Genomic DNA, 10,606 nt, shown 5'->3' with positions numbered 1-10,606 from the left:
TGTGATTACAATGGCAGTGATCACAACTAACATATTATGTGTAACAACGTGTTCTCTTAAAAACTAAGGGTGCTAGCACCCTTAATCCTAAAATCCTAAAAATAAACCATGGCACTTCTGCAGGGTTGCCTAGGTGCCTTTTTCTTCAAGGAACAAAACCAAGGCCATTCTTGCCTGCCACATAACTACGAGTAATTCTCTGAATTTCACTATCAAAACTTGGTTTTAGCACATAAGTCAGCTAATGACTTTTGGGTTTTTCTTAGCAAACATCTCATGTAGGTAATCAGAGCCTGGAAATGTGCTACAAGTGCTGGAAGTCACTTACAAACCCAGAATCAAAATATGCAGAGATGGGTCATTATCTGTAACTGTCTGCTGAAGTACTATTTCATTACATGTTTCTTGAACCACTCTCTTCTCTAAAGTGAAACATGACTGTTTGTAGCTTAACAAGGAGTTATCTAACAGAAGCTTAGAAGGGTTTTTTGTTTGTTTGTTTGTTTTGTCTTGTTCTGAGGAGTCCTGGATCCTTTAAAATTTTCTTCAACCTCCTAGGGAACTGGAGGCTGGCAAAGTGGGAGCCTGCAGGCTCAGTCTATGTCTGGGTATAGGGAAGGCTTACTGTCTTGCCATCAGTAGTGTTATTACTGAGTTTCTAGGGTAGCCAGAGATTCCTGTAATAGTCTTACCATTTTGATATACTTCTAAATTGGGTACATTTCTAAATACATTTCTAAATTGCAGAGCTGAGCTTAGTCTGCTATTTGAACACACCAAGCTGCTCAGAAACTCATATGGCTACATATCAGCTGTTATAGAATGGAGAACAGCAGCCTGAAGTAGAAAAGAGTTTATAGAAGAAACAGATTTAAAACAGTCTTCATATCAATATCAGTTCTGCAAGTGGCTGCTATGTTTCTCACCTCTGCATTTGTAATCAGTGCTGGGACATGTGCATGGCTTAATCTGAAAACTAACTTGTTTCCTGGTCAGGCACATTTGACCTACAAAGTGCAAGTGTTGGCACAAGTAATTTTTTGTCCCGGAAATGCTACTCACATTAGAGCATCTTGGTGGTTGTAAATCCGTCATCCTGTGGCACCCATGCTAAAAACAGCAAAACATCTGAGGTTAAATGATTAAACATACTCATAAAGAGATATCACTCAACTGGGAGGTTTGTGGCATTTAAGAAAAGATGATGACTGTTTATTTTGTGACATTTTGGTGCTTTATGACAATATCTCTCAGAAATAAAGTACATAGTCACACCTGATTGCTTTCTATAGGAAATAAAAGTTATTCTGAAAAGGTTCTGGCACTTGGACACTTGCTAGACTGTTGTGTTATGCATTAGAATTATCTGTGCTATACATATGTAATTCTGAGAGTGAGAGTAAAGGGGCATAGTTATTTAATTAGTTAGTCTTAACATGCTTGATGGCATTCTTGCCATTTAAGTTACATGTAACCTTCAGGCTCTTGGTTAATATATTAATACCTCTTTTAAATTAGACTATTTTTCATGCCCTGTGGAATCTGATAGAGTATGGGGTGTTGGACTTGATCATGGTGAAGGTCTTTTCCAATCTAAACTATTCTATGATTTTAATGTTCATTGTATGCTATTATGAATTGGTAGCAGAAAAGGTTTCTGATAAATAAGGCTTCCAAATGGTTTTGATAGATCTTTCTATTCTTTGCCAGTTTTCATAAAAGAATTTTTATAAAAGGTGTAGGGTCATTTTTATTGACTTTGCTTATAAATATCCATGGGAAATTTCTGTTTCCAATTTCTGTAGTTGGGGAGCTGGCTTAACCAAAAAAAAAAAAAAAAAGAGATTTGTGCTGGAAGTGAGATATCTCTCTGAATGCTAGGATAAATGTCACCTTATGATTAGATATAGTATAAATCTCCTTTTGCTTTTAAAAGTTCCCTACTTACCTCTCAGATTTTTGTCAAATACTGCCACTTGCTGGTTTTATTCCATATCAGTAATTCAGTTTTACAGCTTTTGCTTTGCTGAAGAGAAATACACTTCTAAAATAACAAATAGTTAATACTTTTATCTTTTGTTTTGCTAAAATTTCAGATGCAAGAAATATAAGCTCAACTCCTCTTTGATATCTCCATGTTAACATTCTATCTCTGCACATAAAATGAGGCATTCAAGACATTTCGATATGGCAAAGCAATAAATCTTCACGTACCTGACAATGGAAATATTTTGCATTGACTTTGGCAGACACAGAATCATTGACCTAGTTAATTTTTTAGGACCATTTTTCTCAACAGTAACAGTTAAGAAGTGCAAATTGTCAAAATAATCGATAAAAGAGCACCATAAATATGTGTATTTAAAGTGTTATAACATACCAACACAGGAACCTAAAAGATTAAACACATCTGATCTTTAATTTTTTTTAAGGCAGAAGGATAACTCAGACTGATTTTGAAAGCCTGTCATCTTGCCTTTTATTTCTGTCATACAGGCAGATTGAATGTCATGGGATAGCTGAACAGCATGGCAGCAAGCGTGCTAAACTCAGGGTATCAGCCAAATCAGTTACTTAAATTCATAAATGCATATCATAAGCTTTTCTCAACTACCCAGGAAAGTTTATGCTATACTCAGATACACAGTCCTTGAAATACCTCATCCTTCTTCCTAGTCAGATCAACTGGAGGTGATATACCTCTGCCCTGGTGGTCAAGAAGGCAAAAAGTATCCTGGTGTGTGGCCAGCAGGTCAAAGGAGGTTCTCCTCCTGCTCTGCTCTGCCCGAACTGGAATATTGTGTCCAGCTCTGGACTCTCCAGTTCAGGAGGAACAGCGAGCTACTGGAGAGTCCAATGGTGGCAACAAAGACGATGAGATGACTGGAGCATCTCTCTTGTTAGGAGAGAGTGAGAGACCGAGAGACCTGGCATCCTTCAGCCTGTGGAAGAGAAGGCTGGGAAGAGATCTACTCAATGCTTGTAAATATCTAAAGGGTAGATGTCAAGAGAATGGGGCTGGGCTCTTTTCAGTGGGGCTCAGTGATAGGACAAGGGGCAATTGGGCACAAGCTTAAACACAGGTTTCACTTAAATGTGAGGAAAAACTTCTTGCTTGTGAGGGTTCTGCAACATTGGAACAAGATGTCCAGTGAGGTGGTGGAGTCTCTTCTGGAGACTTTCAAAACACACCTGGCCATGTTCATGTGCAACCTGCTTTAGCAGGGTGTTTGGACTAGATGATCTCTAGTGGTCCCTTCCAACCCCTACCATTCTGTGATTGTGTAATATAACTTCTTTTCTAACCATGGGCATTCAAAAGTTTGTATCTGTTGGCCCAGCAAGGGAGATTGAGGGTATTCTTTCTGCAGAAGCCAGACTCACACATCCTTTTTCCTGACAGTTGGGAAAGTGACGTTGTTAATATCTTTAAAAGCTGCCATTCTCCTTTCCTGAATATAATATGAATTTCTGCGGGAAATTAAGCCTTTGTCAGTTACATTATGAAAAAGATTCTTTCCAAGTTCAAACAAGACTGGAATGTGCCAGGGCATTATCATTGGTCCCATCTCTTGCAGGTCACCTGAACATGCATTTTTAATTTCTTTATAATAAGCAATTACTGAAATAGGTTCTATATAAACCATTAAAAAAAGGAAATGGTTGACTTTCAAATGATCTTTGAATCTTCTTTTCAACCAGGCTGTCTGGTGCTAATGTATGTGTTCAAGGAAAGATACTCTTCATTTTTTAAATAAGCCAGTACCTGTGTTTTTGGGGTTTCTTTCTTGATCCTACACAACTGTCACAGGTAACAAGTTGTAGATAAAACATTTATCAGCCTGCACTGGCTAGTGAAGTCAGGCTTGAAAAGTAAACAGCACAATAGGATAACCTGGTTGTCATACTTCTGGCTTTTTAAGCTATGCTAAGAAAAAAATGTTAACTGAAAATAAAAATAATATTAAGGCCTGCTTTGGAAAGCTACTGAAAAAGTAAGAAAAAAGTTTTCCTCGATAGCCAGCTGACATACCTAGTGGAAGAGCTGACCTGTGGTGAGAGAAGAAAATAAGAAAACTCCCCTGAAGAGACTTTCCCAAAGGAAAATGTACTCAAACCAATCAGCTTCTGGTTTCCCAGAGCAATTTTCCTTAATATCAGCGTAACGGGAAATTGGGTGTTATTAGTTTAATCCCTCGACTACACTGAGGAAATACCTCACCCAGAAAAGATTCCAGGCTATTATTTGTACTACAGCTGTGCCTGGAGGCCTCAACCAGGAGCAGAGCTGCCCAGCCACATGTTTTACAGACATAAATAAACCCTTCTCTGACAAAGGCAGCAGGACTGTGCCCATTTTCTAGATGGGTGTTTTCAGGATCCTGGGCACCTTGATCCAGGAGCCTGGCAGGTGGGATGCAGGGTCAGCCTGGGAAGAGGCAGCTGCTGTGGAGAAAGCTGGGACACCCTGCAAAGACAAGCACCCCTACTTTTAGGCTGTGATTTACATCCTGACTTCAACTCAAGTCCATCCCCACAGCCCTGCCCAATCATCCCATGGCTGTGTCTGCGAATCCCAGTTCCCCCAGTGAGCCTGATTCCAACCCCTGCTCACAACTGAAAACCCTGACCCAGCCTTGTCTTATCCCAAACCACCCCAAGGAGATGCTCAATGTCTGGAGATGGGGCTGCTCCAGCTCCCCCCCTCCCCCCCCCCCCCAAGTTGTCCTACTGCTGGCTGCCAGGTCCCAGGGAGCCTGTCCACTCCTGTCCATGGGGATACCAAATCCTGAGAAGGGTCCTAGAGACAGTGTTGAACAAACCATGTTGAACTCTCCAGAACAGTGTACATGTTTTCTGTGCTTGATTTTAAAAGAACAGCATCATCAAGAGAAACAGCAGATCAAGGGAAACTTCTTTCCTTGTCATCTGGTGCAGGAGGACACACTGGGTTCTGAGCAAGGGAGGACAATGAGAAACTGAAAGGATCACCAAGATATCCAGAGATCTTAAGTACATGAACCTGTGATCACAGGTTCTGGGCTCACTTCATCTGGTAAAGTGGGGGCAAGTTTGTGATCCAGTGGCAACCCATGACACCTTGAAGAGAAACTACAAAAGCTGATAAGGCAAAATAATTCTTTGCAGTGGCAGATGATTTATGTATAGCAAAGTGCAGTGGTCATAAAACATGAATTGAAAAGTTCAGATTGGATATTATGTGAAAATATTTTTTACCAGGATGCTAGTGAGGCTCTGGCACAAGTTTCACAGAAGTGCTGGGAATCCTCTTTCTGAGAGGTTCTCAAAATTCAATTAAGCAAAGCTGTGGCTGATATGAGATAGTGCTGGCAATAGTCCTTGTCTGAGCAGGAGGCTGGCCAGGAGGCCCTCAGACATCCCTTTCAGCCAACATTTCTGTAGTTTTGTCATCATTGTCCTTTGGAAACGTCCATCTTGTTGTTAAGAATAGAGTGAGCCTAGATAACTAGCATGGGCAAGATGCCTCACAAGCCTAAAAGGTGAGTCATTAGCAATTTTACCAGCCTGATACAATCTGGGACAGAAATGGTCAGCTCTAGTCATCATGGTCTTAGCTTCCAGTAAAATGACAGTTCTGGAGCAAAATTAGCTTACTATAGTTCGATTAGAGTCATAGTTAAGCAAAGGTCTTTGTAGAAACAGAAGTAATGGGATACTTCAATGTGAAACTCAGTAGAAGAAAAAAAGCCCCTTTTTCTTACACATGTATTTTCATGTTTAAAAGTAATAAACTAGAAAGATAGAGTTCCTCAAACTTCCAAGTTAAATCGCAGAGTACACAGAGAGACACATTCAACTAGGTTTTCTGAGATTTGGGCTATCAACAGACCTCCCTCAACTCATCCATGTTTTCCTGGTTGCTCAAAGTCAATAGGACTGTTCAACGAGGGTGGGCTAGCTCAGTCCTGTTCTCACCCTCAGGGTAGTTTTGATGTCCTCCAATTGCTCCCTGAATTGCCTAAATCTTGTTTGATCTTCCTCCTTTAGTCACCTTTGATGTTCTATTGTTGTTTGTTGCAGGATCTCTGGTTAGGCTTAAGTCATTTTAGGCAGTAAGACATTCCTATGAAGGGGAGTAGAGACAAATAAGCACTCAAAAGAGACCATATCAAAAAAGGTATTTTTTGCTCCAGGTGGCCAACTTTGAGTTACAGCAGCAGTGAAATCAGGAGTCTTGAATCGTAACTTTTAGTTGTATCATGACCAAAATTTCTTGTTGGGCTGTCTATGCTCTTGATTTTTAGAATGACCCATCAGAGAGCAAAATAACCTCTTCAGATACAAGGATTAGATAAGAGTAAGCAAAGCAGAGCCTGCTTAAGGAACAAATGCAGAACCGCACCCCCCCCCCCCCCAACACTACTAAAACCTGTAGCCCTATCAGTACCTTTTGCATGCAAATCAATGTAGCCTATCATTCCCTTCACCTGCACAGATGAATTATATTCTTAGGGATCCTGGCTGCACATCTTCACCATCTTCCACTAATCTTTTGCCCTACACCCATCCACAAAATGGACTAACTGAGTCTTTGTCTCTTTTTTCATAGACTGTGGAAAGCCAAATGATTCCCATTCAGTTCTGACTGGAAGTGAGTATATCCTTAAAATATGGCTGGGTTGCATTAGGTAAGGTTCTATTATTTGTCCTTATATAATTGAAAACTTTAGGTAGTTGAAAGAATTTCAGAAAATTAGCAAATATTGGATTTTTTTCCTGTTGATTTTTTCTGCTCCCCCCCCCAGCAATCATTGTCAGTTCTCATTCTATTCTGTCTCTTTTTTTCTAGCAGAACAAATAACAGCTATAAAACATTTTTAAAAGCCTAGTGCAATTAAAATGTTCTATTAATTTGAAATGGTTTGTAGCAAATACATGTTTTAATCTGAAACTACCTCATGTCTTCTCTCCCCAATGAAAAACTGACAATATTTTTTATTGCAAATATGCATCAAATATATATTTACCCAGTAGCAAAATGGCTTATTATAATTTTCACAGTATTTTTAAATTATGTTGAAATATAATGAGATTGAAATTCAATTAGCTAAAGCCTAATTCAGAATCTTGTGGAGGAACACACAAGACCTTGTACTATTCAACAAGAATCTGCTAGAAACCAACAGCTGACTGGCATTTTAGTAAAAAATACTAGCCCTTAAAGTGAAAAATTAAATGTCATTATCATTTGTAAGATCATCATGAACAACATACTTCTAGTTTTTTAATTTGTAACTTTTGCAGAGGCATCAAATTAAATTAATTCATTTCAGATGTTTTCATAGATTCAGAGAATCACAAAATGGTGGCAGTTGGAAGGGACTTCCAGAGATCATCTGGAAGTAAAAGCCCTCTGCTAAAGCAGGTTTGCCTAGATCAGGTTGCACAGGAACACGTCCAGGTGGATTTTGAAAGTCTCCAGAAACTCCACAACCTCTCTGTGCCTGGTTCAGTACTCCAGCACCCTCAAAGGAAAGAAGTTTTTCCTTCAGTGAAACTTCCTGTGTTCTTTTTTGTGCCTACTGCCCCTTGTCCTGTCACTGGGCACCACTGAAAAGAGCCCAGCCCCATCCTCATGACCTCCACCCTTTAGATATTGATAAGCATTGATGAGATCCCCTCTCAGTCTGCTCTTTTCCAGGCTAGCCAGTCCCAGGTCTCAACTTCTCACAAGAGAGATATTTCAGCCCCCCTCATCATCCTTGTGCTCTCCGTTAGACTCTCTCCAGTACTTCCTTGTACCTCTTAGACCAGGGAGCCCAGAACTGGACACAATACTCCAGGTGTGACCTCACTAGGGCACAGCAGAGTGGGAGGAGAATTTCCTTTGACCTGCTGGCCACCCAGGCACCCCAGGATGCCTTTGGTCTTCTTGGCCACGAGGTTACATTGCTGGCTCATGGTCTTTTTCCACAGAGCTGCTTTCCAGCAGGTCAACCCCTGACCTGTGCTGGTTCATGGGGTTAGTCATCCCCAGGTGAAGGATTCTACATTTCCAAACAGGGGCATGCAAGAACAATAATTTTCCAGGGTGCTAAGCACATCTGTTCAGACGTTTTCTGATCATGTGTAGACAAGATTGTGCCATGGGATGGTTTGCATGATCCCTGTCTAGAGATAAGATCACATCATGTGCAGGGCTAGCAGCCTCACCTGAGTCAGCATGTCCAATTAGAGGCCCAGCCTTCGCCACAGATATCGCTATCGCTTCTTGCTGATTTCATCACCTTTCCTGAAAAAGATTCTCTCTTTATCCCAGTCAGTCCAAAATGGCTTAGAATCATCCACAGTCATTTAAGTTATGAATACAAAACCCCAGTAGTTCAGCTGATCATGTAATGTTTTACTATGAAAGGGGTGAGACACTGGAAGGGGTTACCCAGAGAAGTTGTGGATGCCTCATTCCTGCAAAACTCGAAGACCTGGCTTGATGAGGCTTTGAGCAGCCTGGTCTTGTAGGAGGTGTCCCTGCCTATGGCAGGAGCATTGAAACTAGGTGATCTTTAATGTCCCTTCCAACTCAAGCTATTCTATGTTTCTATGATTCTATCTGGTTTTAAACATACCACATTTTGGAAATATTTTGCATCAGCTGTCCTACAGTAAATGTGATCACGTAAAAAGCTCACTCCTTTCTTTCTCCTGGGATGAATTATTCTTCTAGGCTGTGTGCTCCAGCCCTGCCTCTTGGGATGGAAATTCAGCATATTTTCAGAAATGGCTCTCACATGTATTCTGATAGCCATTGATGGTGTAAGTGAGAAAGAGTGGAATAAGGGGAAGTGAATGTCAGAAGATTAACTTCTATTTATTTATTTATTTTTAAATAAGGTAGCATATAACTAAGGAGGTTAAAATCAGAAAAATTGACTCCTATCAGAAATAATTTTCCTCTAGACAGGCTTAACTTAGGTTTGCTGCTATTACTGCTGACATGCTAGTTTCCTGGGTGAAGCAGTAAAACTAGACTTTACTGTGAACTTTTCTTTTTGCAGTTTACTGAAAGCATTACTGAAATGTGAACTAAGAGATAAAGTTTGTTCTTGGTCCAAGAAACATACCACAGAAAGGCTCTCCTGATCTATCTTTTCTTAGGAAACGTGAAATTTTGTGGAATCAGCATTTTTAATCAGAGGAGATTAAGTCTAAAAATGTGTCTGGGTGCATGAGAGGTGAGTAGATATTGTGTGTTATAGCCAGAAGAGCAGAAATGTCTGGTTTAGCAATAAGGGTTAGATATTGCTCATATCAGAGTAGAGACCTAGGCTTAAACATGTCTATTGGTGGAGGTGATAACAATGATCTGATTAAACATGAATATGGCTCACAAATCTTGAGCATCCATCTGGGCAGAGCCTGAGGGCTCTGGGGCATGGCCTGGGATTTTGTGAGGCAGCACTCTTCACACAATTTAAGATTCTGTGCATGTATACACACACTAATCTTTTGCGTTAATGCTACAGGAGAAAAATAAACCTAAAGTTTCATTGCATGTGGGGTATCAATTACTTTAGGATTGATGTCTCGAGCAAGGACAACATCGTCCATGCAGAGAGAGTTTTAAATATGTGACAATCAAACCTGTTTCCATTTTGATACATTTCCTGAATGTGTAAATCCAGTAAAGACTTGCACACTTCTGTTCTCTCTTTATAAAACCCATGGTCAGTGAAGAATGGAGTAGAAGTGATGTTAGGAAGGTCACTAAATAGCTTGGCTTTTATAAACCATGTTATTTAGTAATAGCACCTGTTCAGAATTCAAAAACACATTTACTTATATTAATTCAAGTGACAAAACCATTTAAGAATAACCACAGCCAGCTCATGATCACCACAAAAATGGAAAAAAATATGCAGCTAATAGTACTGGTTCCAGGATAAGTAGGCTCTGCATATAAATTGATGTCTCATTTTAATGACAAATAACCATAGTGAGGAGCTGATTGTGCTCTTTGGAAACACTTGCAAGAGGAGTGATCTTCACTGTACAGCCAGAGAATCTAACTTCAGAGAATCCACAATTTGTTCCTAACAGCCTGTGAAAGGTAGTTACAAAAATGAAATCTACTGTCAGCAGAGTTAAATGTTCTGTTTAGAGATCAATGTCTCATAGGATGTAAAATCAAGTTCTGATAATGAAAACCTTCTATGGAAGTACATGATCTTAATGCCATAAGCCTAACAAGAAACAGATTTGGATGTATCACGTATGCATGATGAAGAATAAGATTGTACATGTGGTGCTAAAAAGGGAGATCAGGTTGTCTAAAATGTTGCCTGTCTTACCTACAAGATATAGATATGTCACATAGTGTGCACAACATGATCATACACAAATTATCTTCCTCTTTCTTGCTGTGATGTCCTCAGTTGACTGCAAGGCCTTTCTATTTTGCATCCTGTTGTCCTGGACCTTTTGTATCTTCCCTGTTCCCCAGCAGTTGACCAGCCTTGGATGGGGGCAGTGAGAGACGGGAATTTGTATCAGCTGCTCCTGTCTTGGTCATTTAGGATGATTTCTAAGGAATGCAATTAAGAAGAATGACATGCAAGAATAATGT

The sequence above is a fragment of the Indicator indicator genome, chromosome 9 (genome assembly GCF_027791375.1).
Source record: "Indicator indicator isolate 239-I01 chromosome 9, UM_Iind_1.1, whole genome shotgun sequence".
Taxonomy (NCBI): domain Eukaryota; kingdom Metazoa; phylum Chordata; class Aves; order Piciformes; family Indicatoridae; genus Indicator; species Indicator indicator.
This window is presented reverse-complemented; position numbering follows the sequence as displayed.